This window comes from Colius striatus, chromosome 2, assembly GCF_028858725.1.
Source record: "Colius striatus isolate bColStr4 chromosome 2, bColStr4.1.hap1, whole genome shotgun sequence".
NCBI lineage: Eukaryota > Metazoa > Chordata > Aves > Coliiformes > Coliidae > Colius > Colius striatus.
In genome coordinates this window covers 76133807-76146337 of record NC_084760.1, presented here as the reverse complement: position 1 = coordinate 76146337, position 12531 = coordinate 76133807, and the positions used below count along the sequence as shown (strand labels likewise).

The 12531-nt window shown below is 41.2% G+C and overlaps 1 protein-coding gene across 4 annotated transcripts in view; it reads right to left on the bottom strand.

Annotated features, from left to right (window-relative positions):
* CRIM1 (cysteine rich transmembrane BMP regulator 1) overlaps nucleotides 1–12531 on the bottom strand; it is a 195591-nt gene that overhangs the window by 74383 nt on the left and 108677 nt on the right. The window lies entirely within an intron of this gene.

Below are 12531 nucleotides of genomic sequence, written 5' to 3'. Positions count from 1 at the left end.
AAAGAAGAGCAAGGAAAACCCCATAAATAAATAAAGCCACATTCAGTGGGAAAGAATAAGCAAATGGAAATTTGAAAGCTAGAGCTGAAGTTCCAATATTAGCATATTCATATCTTAGAATCATCTCTTATTAACTAAACAACCATAATTGCTTATCAATCTGAAGTATGTTTTTTTTTAACCATCTCAACTCTGCTGGATAAGGTAACAAGAAGGTGGTACTATGCAATACCAGCACTTCCCTAGTGCTTTGTGTAAAAAGCATAGAAAACTGTACTTAGAGACTGTTTGAAAATAATTGTATTCTCCAGACTTGCAAAACTGGGCATCTTCAATTCTCTCTGAAAAATCAAAATTGGTGAAACACTAATAGAAGTGTAGTCATTCATCACAAAAGTGTTCTCTCATGTGGAAATCACAGGATACTCAGTTTTATGTAAGGAATAAGCAAAGAGAAAGGAAGACCATGCAGAATCATTAAATCAAAGCCAAATGAAAATAACTGCACGTTGTCTCTTGGTTTTTCAAAGTGCTGCTTAAGTTTATGGGGGAGCAACCAATTATATGAGATGTCATAATGTGGGATGCTAGTTACTTTAAGCATTGTGGTTAGTTTTAGAGATTAGATCCTTCTCAAAAGAATAATTTTGCCATGTAAGTAGTATTTATTTGCTTAAGGGAAATAGCCTAAAGAAATGGAAGACATAAAATGTAGATTAACAATACCCATGTTTGTTTCCAGATTATTTGATTAACAGAGTGTGTTATATGTTGATCAAGTCTTAAACATAATCATTAAGATCTCTGATAAATTTAAACAGAGCTGTTCCCCTGAACAGAAACAGTATAGGTATAAGTAGTAATGGTTCAATAAAATGCAAGACAAAATGAAGAAAGATAAAACCAGAAATATCATAGCTGAGAAACTTCATGGAACAGTACATATATTTTTCAACAGCAAATCACAGATTTTTGTAAAAAAAAACTGTTAAGATTAATTTAGTATGCTACAAATACACATGAATTTCAAAAAGAAAAAAAAACCTCACTAGAAGATCATGTAATTATGAGTTAAAGAAGCAAAAAGAACTGTACTTGTTAATAATTATTTCAAATATTTTAAGTATTCTAAGATAATCCCAAATTAAACAACTCATTAGTGGGAAGTATCATCAGCACTTAATGTGTTTACTTATTCTTTATGCTTAAAAAGCAAGACGTTTGTTTCTCCTTTACCACGCATGTCTCCTTAATTGCACAACAGCCAGTGCTGAGATGAAGCATCTCAGACCAGTGTTCAGTGAATGAGAAAGAGCCACCTACGCAGCCAGGGTTTGAATATTTATCCCTTCAATCCCATCAGTGTTAGATAACACTGCAACATTCTTCACTCATTCTTTACTCAAAAGGGAGGTTGCAAGAAGTACAAGTGAAGTCAAGGGATCTCAAAGAACTTCTATTATTATATCTTAAAATATTGCAGATCATTAAGGGTATGAGTCCTTGAGAAAAGCAGTATTAATTATATTTACCATTATTTGTAAAATATGATATGTCAAGACAAAGTGAAGCAATTTAACTCTACATGCACATACATATTATGGTATAGGGAAATTTTAAAAAAGGTACTTCAAGGATAATTTTTTTTCCATGACATTATGCTTACCATAACAGAAACCAAAGTTTTATTTATCATATCTTTGCTTTTAACATTTTCTTCTCAACTTATTTGGAAATTTATAAGAAAAGGGAATTATTATTTTTTTTAGTATATGCCCTTTGCCTTCAGAGATGTAGAAGGTAATGGCTTCTACTACACCAGATCAAAATCCCAAAGGACTTGTAACAGCAGTTCCCTTTAAGATGACTATGTATGCAAGTTATCTCACATAATTCTGTACTAATATCTCTCCTTTTGCTGCCCCAATAAAAGGAAGTTACTTCTAGGGGGGAGTAAAAAAGATGACATGAAAGGAAGATGAGGGGGAATGTAGGCCCACTACTAAACACAGAGGATGCTCTTCCAGAAAAGGCTGAACTACTGAATGTCTCCTTTGCTTCAGTCTTTATGGCCAATGCCAGCCCTCAGGAAGCCCAGTACAGCAAGGATAGTAGGATGGCCTGGACAGCAAAGGACTTGCCCTGGGTAGAAGAGGAAGAGCTTAAAGACATTTTGGGCTAGCTTTAAGGCTCATAAGTCAATGGGACCTGATGGAATGCATCCTAGACTGCTGAGGGAGCTGGCTGATGAGATTGCTAAGCCTCTCTCCATCATTTTTGAACAATCATGGAGGACAGGTGAGGTGCCTCAGGACTGGAGAAAGGCCAATGTCATGCCACTCTTCAAAAAGGGAAGGAAGGACGACCCAGGAAACTACAGGCTGGTCAGCCTCACCTCCATCCCTGGAAAAGTGATGGAACAACTCATCCTGAATGTAGTCAGTAAACATAAGAAGGAAAAGATGGTTATCAGGGAGAGTCAACATGGATTCACCAAGGGGAAATCCTGTTTGACTAACCTGAGAGCCTTCTATGAGTGCATAACCAACTGGCTAGATGAGGGGAGAGCAGCGGATGTCATCTCCCTTGACTTCAGCAAGGCTTTTGACACTGAATCCCATAACATCCTCATCAGAAAGCTCAGGCTGTGTGGCTTGAATGAGTGGACAGTGAGGTGGATTGAGAGTTGGCTGAATGACAGAGCCCAGAGGGTGGTGATCAATGGCACAGAATTGAGTTGGAGGCCTGTGGCCAGTGGAGTTCCACAGTGATAGGTTCTGGGGCCAGTCTTGTTCAACATCTTCATCAATGACCTGGATGAGGGGACAGAGTGTACCCTCAGCAAGTTCATCGATGACACCAAACTGGGAGGACTGGCTGATTCCCCAGAAGGCTGTGCTGCCATTCAGCAGGATCTCAAGCAGCCTGAGAATTGGGGAGAGAGGAATCGCATGAGGTTCAACAAGGACAAGTGCAGAGTCCTGCATTTGGGAAGGAACAACCCCACGAACCAGTACAGGCTGGGGGTTGAACTGCTGAAGAGTAGCTCTGCAGAGAGAGACCTGGGAGACCTGATTGATAATAAACTAAACATGAGCCAGTAATGTGATCTCATTGCCAATGAGACACAATGGCACAATGGCACTCTGGGATGCATCAAGAAGAGTGTGGCCAGCAGGTCAAGGGAGGTTCTTCTTCCCCTCTACTCTGCCCTGGTGAGGCCTCATCTGGAGTCCTGTGTCAGTTCTGGGCTCTCCAGATCAAGAGGGACAGAGAACTTCTGGAGACAGTTCAGTGCAGGGCCACCAAGATCATCAGGGGACTGGAATATCTTTTATACATGGAAAGACTGTGGGAACTGGTGCTGTTTAGTCTGAAGAAGAGGAGACTGAGGGGAATCTCATTAATATTTACAAATATCTAAATGGTGGGTGTCAGGAGGTAAGGGCAGCACTTTTTTCTATAGTATCTAGGAACAGGACAAGGGGTAATGCTTCTGCAGGGGGGTTGGACTAGATGATCTCTAAAGGTTCCTTCCAACCCCTACCATTCTATGGTTCTATGAATCAGTGAAAAAGAACAAATATCACTATCAGGTTCAAGGAATCTGTACCTCAATCCATCTACCAGACATTGCTTTGGAAGATGCTCTGCTTGTGAGATGAATGAAGCAGAAGTAAGCATCTACATATTAATAAAGAAGGAAGGAAAAAGTCTTTTAGAAGAGATGCAATCTGGAAGTGGTATTAAAAACCTAGATAGAAATACTAGGTTTCATTTCAATCACTCTACGTTTACAATCCAGATACCCTATGGGAAAATAGGAAGATCAAACTTCCTAAAAATTCCTGTCTTTCACAGAGAAAATGGAACATGTGATGGAAATAATAGCTGTGAACCTTTTTTTCCCCACAGTCTAATGAGCTGAAATTACCACTGTTAGCTTTACTGCCTTCATGACAGGCTTTTTCAGACATGCTTGTATCTTTTTTACTATTTGCCTCACACTCATTATCATTAATGATTTAGGTTACAGGAGAGTACTACATTATTAGATAACTTGTACTTTTCCCCTCTCATTTTCATTTAAGCCCACAAAATGGAACAACAACAAAAAAATATGAATAGCCACATTTAAAAAATTAGGATAGGACAGTCTTCCAGAGGAGGGATGAAAAGGATGTTTAAAAGACTGGTGGGAGCCAACATTCCTTTCTGCAGAGAAGACTCCCTACCATTCAGAGTAATCAAAGCTTCACATACTCATTGACAGTGTGAGTAAACAAAATCTCACCATCCAAAATTGACTTCCGATTTGTTTAAAAAGTAATCCACACATAGCAGAATGTCAAAGTTGCAAATAGTCTCAGATGGACTTTAAAATAGTCTGCTTCCTTTTCATCCACCTCTGCTAGGAAAACCTTTGACTATTATCCAGTCTATTAGCATGGAAAACATTGTTTTGAAGGCAGATGTCTTTCAGGAACCCAAAGAATTTTGGTAGCCAAGCATGGCAGTTGTACTGCCAAAAGAATAACATCTGAAAAGTCAGAAAAAGTGATCCCATTCTCAGAGGACAAAATGAACTTTGTAGTACTACATTTTTCTGAAGCACCTTTTAGAGCAGAGCGACAGATGGAAGAGAAGTGTAAGCCAGCTCAGTTTTCTGTCACAGGCTGCTAGCCACCTTTAGGGTATGTGTATCTTAGCCTTGGAATTGATCATTATACTTGAGGAAGTTTAGCAGGCCAGATGGTGTTAAGGCTGTTCACAGCGGCCACAGTCTCTCTCAAAGTAATTTCTATGAAATTTAGCTGTTCAGATTTATGATCAGTAAGGGCACAATTTTGCTTCTGAGATGCCTTCACAACTCTAACTTGCCTAAGGAAAATTATCACAGAAGTTACTACAGCAAAACTTTCCCTACAGTACTATACCACGACTACATCAAATAGCATGGTGACATCCAAAAGACTGAGGATTAAAGGCAGGTCAGTACTCGAGGTACTGAGAAGCTGGCCCTCAGTATTTGATTCTCACACACCTTTATTAGCAGAAGCTCTAAGGAAACATTTCTTACGGGATGTTACACTATAACAAGTGCTCAAGTCAAGCCCAGAAGAACATGCCCTTTTAAAGAGGAAGAATAGTTCTGTGAGAGTTACTATGTGCCCTGAAAAGAGGGCCCAGAGAAAAAAAAAAAATAAAAGAGCATCAAGCAGCTTAAAAGGTGGTGGGACGGCCTGGAAGGAACCAAGAACCCCACGGAAGAAGTCAGTTTAAATTTTTAAAATACAGAATCAACTTGATTGGTAAAAGGAATAGCCTCCACTTCTTCAGGTTAAAAACACCCAAACCAGTAATAACAGTAATAATCGTAGAAATTTCAAGAACTGAGAAAAGTATATAAAATAATATATGAAAGTATGTAAATATATAAAGTATATAAAGAAGCAGAACCAAGATGATATTCCTTAACCAGTGCTTTCAGATGAAGGAAGGTAGCTACTTCAGTAACAGAAATGATTTTTTATTTAGGTTAAGTTCTTAAAAACAGAAATAATTTCATTACTTGTTTCTTTCATGTTTAAGGGTAGAAGACTCTTGTTTTCTTTGAGATTTTTTTTTTTTTTTTTTGCTTTTAGATAATTTCCTTTTAACTTGATGTCACCAAAAGTGAAAAAGAAAAAAAAATCAAGATGAACACTTGTAAATGAAAATTTTTATTTAAAATGTAAGTATCTTGGCTCATCTACTTCTGTTTTTAAACAGACGAAAATAGAGAAAGGCTTGATTCAGAAAAGCTTTTTTGATGGTTGGATTGAAAGACTTCTCTGAGTACCAGGTATAATGGCTAAGAAAATAAGAATGGGCATCTTAGAGAAAAGATTTAGTGAGTGGGAAGGGTTAGGGTTGGAGTGTATTGAGGAGAATGATATTTATTTTGAGGATCACACCAAAATTCAGTCTAAAGTACCAAGACTAGAGAAAAGCATCCCTGAAACATACATCCTATTCCTATGGAGATTTTATCACAGTCCTCCTTTTTTTCTTTGAAGGAATCTAATGCATTTTTCATTAACATTAGTAGCACTTATGTGACCTAAATGTAGTAGAGAAAACTCCCACAGATGTGTCAATAATAAAAAAATCTTAAGGACACAGTGAAAAAGGAATTTCCAGAAAAGAACTGTCAGCACTATCAGACTTGATGAACGAGTAGCAAGGAAAAGCAACTGAATGCAAGACTTCCCTATTATCAAGCATAGGTTGTAAGAGATGACAATGCAGCAAAATGAAACATTAAGTATAGCTGTCTCATGAGATCAGTGAAGGAGTCTGTCCATGTTACTCTCCCTTAAGTAGGCAAGATGATGCGTTTCAAACTGGTCAAGCTATACCTTAATGAATCAACCAAATACTAGACTCCATCCAGTCGTACGCAGAAAGTGACACTGCAGGCAAAGACAAAACCATTGGGACACTTCATCCAAGACACTCAGCTAGAATCTTCCTCAATCTTCAGACATCCAGAGACTGGAGAGCTTTTACCCACTAGACATTTCCTCAGTCTTCAGACATTCGGACCAAAGAGTTTTTGCCCACAATTTTAGGGCCACTGTTTTATGCATTTTGCATTTTCAGGTTTAAAGATACGATTAAACAAGTCAATAATGAAAATACTCCTTTTTTCTGAAAAGCTTTTAGCACTTTATTTGGGAGATTAATAAAAAAGTCTCTAAAAAAATGAAGCAGAAGAATTGATAAAGCTGCATATTACAATTTTTATCAGACCATTTCTAAAATGCTCAAAAGTTCTGCATCACTTCTACACAAACTAAATGATTCATCTGCAAGTTCCTCCTATATTAATTCTCCAGGCAGTTCACCTACTGAGAAATCAAAGCTAGTGTGCTCCCAATAAAGAATTCCTTTCTCAAATTCTGGATATTGTTACAGATAGCCAATATAATACTGCATTTTCCTATGAGTATGGTAATCTTTACACACAGGGGGATTTAAATGTTACAAAAGGCAACTATCCAGTTTTTAATTAAAAATGTTGTGAAAAAAATGGGTTATGTGCATCTTTTGCATATTATTAGCTTTAGGAAATAGCAAACAAGCTAACCAAGGGAAAAAGTCATAAAATCATCATTCACATCAATTTGATTATTGTCTTTCCAATGGAAAGTTGAATATTATCTTTCTTATTAGATTCAAAACAATTCATTTGACTAAAAGACTTTATTTCATTTTTTGATTAATGTTAAATCAACTGGTCTGTTTTCCAGAGGGATGAGGCAGGAAAAGAGAATAGTCACAAAAGAGTCACGGCATGGAATCAGTAGACACACAAGCACTGGCCAAGTGCATTAGCTTTTTAAGTGTACTGATTTTTTGAAGTATGTTGATATATATATTATATGTTTTGAATTCAGTATATGACAAAATACAATATAAACCACTGCAACTCTGCACTTCTTGTATTTTGCCAGCTTACATTTTTCTCTGCTAAAGATCTCTTTGTTTCTTACCACTATGTACCTCAGTTACTCTTTTCTTAGGTTTACCAGTCTCAATAATACAACAAACATTTAAAAACTAAAGATATTAGTTAAGGTGTTATACAAAGGCTACTTATCTGGTATTATAAGAACCTATTTCTTTTCTTATTTAACTACTTTTTAATAAGGAATTAAACGCATGATCCTCTTACAAATAAAAACCAATTCCTAAGGATTTTAGCTCAAAACTCTCTTACAAATAATAGTTTTATTTCTCTAACTTCAATATTTCTCTGACTCCAAACTTTTTAAATCTTGAAATACATATCTCTCTTAAACTAAGCCAGCAGGCATGGCTTAGTCATACCCCTGAAAGCAATTCTGTACAAGTTTAGGAATTAATCATAGAATAGTTTGGGTTGGAAGAGACTTTTAAAGGTCATCTAGCCCAACTTCCCTGCAATAAGCAGGGACATCTTTAGATCAGGTTGCTCAGAGCCCTGTCCAGCCTGACCCTGGATGTTTCCAAGGACAGGGCATCTACCACCTCTCTGGGCAACTCGGTCCAGTATTTCACCACCCTCACTGTAAAAAGTTTCTTCCTTGTATCTAGTCCTAATCTGCCCTTTTTTAGTTTAAAACCATGTCCTGGTTTGAGCCAGGATAGAGTTAATTCCCGTGAGGAACCAGGAAAGGGCACAGCCTGAACAGCTGACCCAGGCTGGCCAGCAGGTATTCGATACCATCCTAACCGTCATGCCCAGGGTACAGGTGGGGGCTGGCCGGAATAAGCTCTTGCCCCGGTATAAGCCCTTCCGGGGGGCCGCGCGGGCTCTCGGTCGCCGGTCGGGAGCGGTCGCTTACGTCGGGTCCCGGGTGGTGAGCAATTGTATCACTCACCAGTTTTCTTTGTAATATTCCCTTGTCTTTGTTATAGTTGTTACTCTTCAATTTCCCCAGTAAACTGTTCTTATTTCAACTTACGCGGGCTCTTCTACTTTTTTTTTCCTCCCTCTCCGATCCCCTCCGCATTCCGTCGAGAGGGGGAGGGGGAGGAGTCGCGGTTTTCTTCCCCTTTGCTCCGGCTGGGCAAAACCACGACATTATTGGCGCCCAACGTGGGGCCCGCAGGGTTGAAATAAGACACAGTAGGCTGAAAGAATTGTCACAATGTTGATGTATTTGCTTAACTGCTGTTGGCCCGTAATTTGTCATATGCACTATGTATTCTCTCTGATAGTGTTTATGTCCTTTGGAAAAGGGACGAAAGCACTCGTTCTGATGTACTGGTTGTTACTGGCTTATGGTATGGTTTTATCACTGGGTGTGGAGCTAGGCCAATACTTGTACATGACTTGGTTGGCATTTCGGCAACTTGGACATTTATTTTCAGAATGTAGTGACAGTAATGACACCCAGTTCATGGGAAAAATGGGACGTAATTTTTCTATTTTTTCCATCCTCCCTTACTCATTCAAGTTAACTGCAATAGCTTTTGACAATTCCGAACACACTTGGGATGTCCCAGCCATTGTGGTTTTATTGTTCTGTCCTCTAGGTAGGGTGTTTTTCTTGGGTAGAGTTGTGAAATGTGTTTTCCAGACTGTTATGAGGTTGGGCAGCTACAGAGGGATTGATATACAGAAGAATATGAACAGGTATTGGAAGAGTTTTTTACTTGTACAGATTAGGAATGCCACCCTAGCAACCACTGTGGCTACTCAAACTGAGGCAACTGATGCTGTTGCTGCCCTAACTCCAACAGCAGACACTGATCCTGAATCAGAGGATCAACCTGTGGCAGAGGATCAACCTGTGGCAGTGTCAGTTGCTCCTGTCCAGAAAAAGAAACACATAAAAAAATCAGTTCGCCTTGGGAGGGATGAAGATGAACCAGTGTCATCACAGGAACGGGAGGAAGAGTCAGAGCCAGAGCCAGAGATAATCACCCGATCCTTGTCCCTGAGCGAACTGCGAGAAGTGCGAAAAGATTACAGCCGTCGCCCAGGTGAGCACATTATCACCTGGATGCTCCGATGCTGGGAAAATGGAGCCCACAGTTTGGACTTAGAGGGCAAAGAAGCCAGGCAATTGGGCTCCTTGTCCCGGGACGGGGGCATTGATAAGGCTATGGGAAGACCGTCACAAATCCTCAGCCTCTGGAGGCGACTTTTGTTGGGTGTGAAGGAAAGATACCCCTTCAAGGAAGATATTACAAGCCCCCCAAGTAAGTGGACCACCATGGAGAAAGGCATTCAATATTTGAGGGAGTTAGCTGTGCTGGAGATTATTTATAATGACTATGCACCCACAGACCCAGATGAAATTCAATGCACACGAGTTATGTGGCGAAAGTTCCTACGAAGTGCACCACCAAGCTATGCCAGTTCGTTGGCAGTTGTCTCCTGGAAAGAAGATGAGAGGCAAACGGTGGAACAACTAGCCGCTCAACTTCGGCAATATGAAGAAAATGTGCCTTGTTCCCTACAGGCTGTTGTGTCAGCTGTAGAGAAAATGTCACGGAAGTTTGACCAATTCATGTATCGCTCTCCACCTGCCAGTACTCAAGCTTTTAAGAATAAGCGTCCCCGTGCTCAAGAGCAGGAACATAAGGAGTATACACCCCAGGATGTTTCGCGGTCCCATCCACAGGACCAAGGAGAGAATATGAGCAAGTGTGATAGGCCACCTACCCCATCTACTCCAAGAGCACAGGCACAGGAGTTGCGTAAAGGAAGGGTTAAAAGAAGTAACTCTCCTTGGAGGAATGTCGCTCCAGTTTCCAGTGAGCAACCTCCTAGACAAGATAGGAGGGTTGATTTCAATTCTGATTCCCTCGAGGGGACCTCTGGTGTTTCGTGAGAAACAGTAAATGATGACTGCGATGACCAGTATTAGGGAGGCCCTGCCTCCAGCCAGGTGGAGGAAAGGGATAATCGGGTTTATTGGACTGTGTGGATTCGTTGGCCTGGCACATCAAATCCACAAGAATACAAGGCTTTAGTGGACACCGGTGCACAATGTACTCTGATGCCATCAAATTTTAAAGGGACAGAATCCATTTGTATTTCTGGAGTGACAGGGGGATCTCAACAGCTATCTGTATTAAAAGCTGAAGTGAGTCTGACTGGCACAAATTGGCACAAGCATCCTATTGTGACAGGCCCCAAAGCTCCATGCATCTTAGGTATAGATTATCTTAAGAGAGGGTATTTTAAGGACCCAAAAGGATACAGATGGGCCTTTGGTGTGGCTGCAGTGGAGGCAGAAGAGATTGAACAATTATCCAGCATGCCTGGCCTTTCAGAGGACTCTTCTGTTGTGGGTTTGCTTAAGGTTGAGGAGCAACAGGTACCAATTGCAACCACAACAGTGCACCGTCGGCAATATCGCACCAACAGAGACTCAGTGATTCCCATTCATAAGTTGATTCGCCAATTGGAGAGCCAAGGGGTGATCAGCAAAACTCATTCACCCTTTAACAGCCCTATATGGCCGGTACAAAAGTCTACTGGAGAGTGGAGACTGACAGTAGACTATCGTGGCCTGAATGAAGTCACACCGCCGATGAGCGCAGCCGTGCCAGACATGTTGGAACTCCAATACGAATTGGAGTCCAAGGCAGCCAAATGGTATGCCACCATTGATATTGCCAATGCATTCTTCTCAATCCCTTTAGCAAAAGAGTGCAGGCCTCAGTTTGCTTTCACTTGGAGAGGGGTGCAGTATACTTGGAATCGACTGCCCCAGGGGTGGAAACACAGCCCCACCATCTGCCATGGACTGATCCAGGCCACGCTGGAGGAGGGTGAGGCCCCAGAACATCTGCAATACATTGATGATATTGTGGTGTGGGGTGACTCAGCCGTGGAAGTCCTTGATAAAGGAAAGAAAATAATTCAAATTCTTCTAAAGGCTGGCTTTGCCATTAAACGCAGGAAAGTCAAAGGACCTGCACAGGAGATCCAGTTTTTAGGAGTAAAATGGCAGGATGGACGTCGTCATATTCCAATAGAGGTGATAAACAAGATTGCAGCCATGTCTCCACCAACTAACAAAAAGGAAACACAAGCTTTCCTAGGTGTTGTGGGTTTTTGGAGAATGCATATTCCAAATTATAGTATGATTGTTAGCCCCCTCTACCGTGTGACACGGAAGAAGAATGATTTTGAATGGGGTTCTGAGCAGCAACAAAGTTTTGTACAAATTAAACAGGAGATTGTTCATGCAATGGCACTTGGGCCAGTCCGGACAGGACCAGATGTTAAAAATGTGCTCTACACCGCAGCTGGGGAGAACGGCCCTACTTGGAGTCTTTGGCAGAGAGCACCTGGGGAGGGTCGAGGCCGACCCCTCGGGTTCTGGAGTCGGGGATACAGAGGATCCGAGGCCCGATACACTCCAACCGAGAAGGAGATACTGGCAGCATATGAAGGAGTTCAAGCTGCATCAGAAGTGATTGGCACAGAAACACAACTTTTCCTAGCACCTCGACTGCCGGTCCTGGGCTGGATGTTCAAGGGGAAGGCATTCCCTACACATCATGCAACTGATGCTACATGGAGTAAGTGGATCGCACTGATCACACAACGAGCTCGCATAGGGAAGCCCAGTCGCCCTGGAATCCTGGAGGTGATCACAAACTGGCCAGAGTGTGAAGATGGTGAAATATCACCAGAGAAGGTGACACGTGTTGACGAGGCCCCATCGTATGATGAACTGTCAGAAGATGAGAAGCGGTATGCCTTGTTTACTGATGGCTCTTGTTGCCTTGTGGGAAGGCATCGAAGGTGGAAGGCAGCTGTATGGAGTCCCCTACGCAAAATTTCAGAAGCTGCAGAAGGAGAGGGTGAATCCAGCCAGTTTGCAGAGGTAAAAGCCATCCACTTGGCTTTAGACATTGCTGAACGGGAAAAATGGCCAAGGATCTACCTCTACACTGATTCGTGGATGGTGGCAAACGCTCTATGGGGATGGCTACAGCAATGGAGACAGAACAACTGGCAACGACGGGGCAAACCCG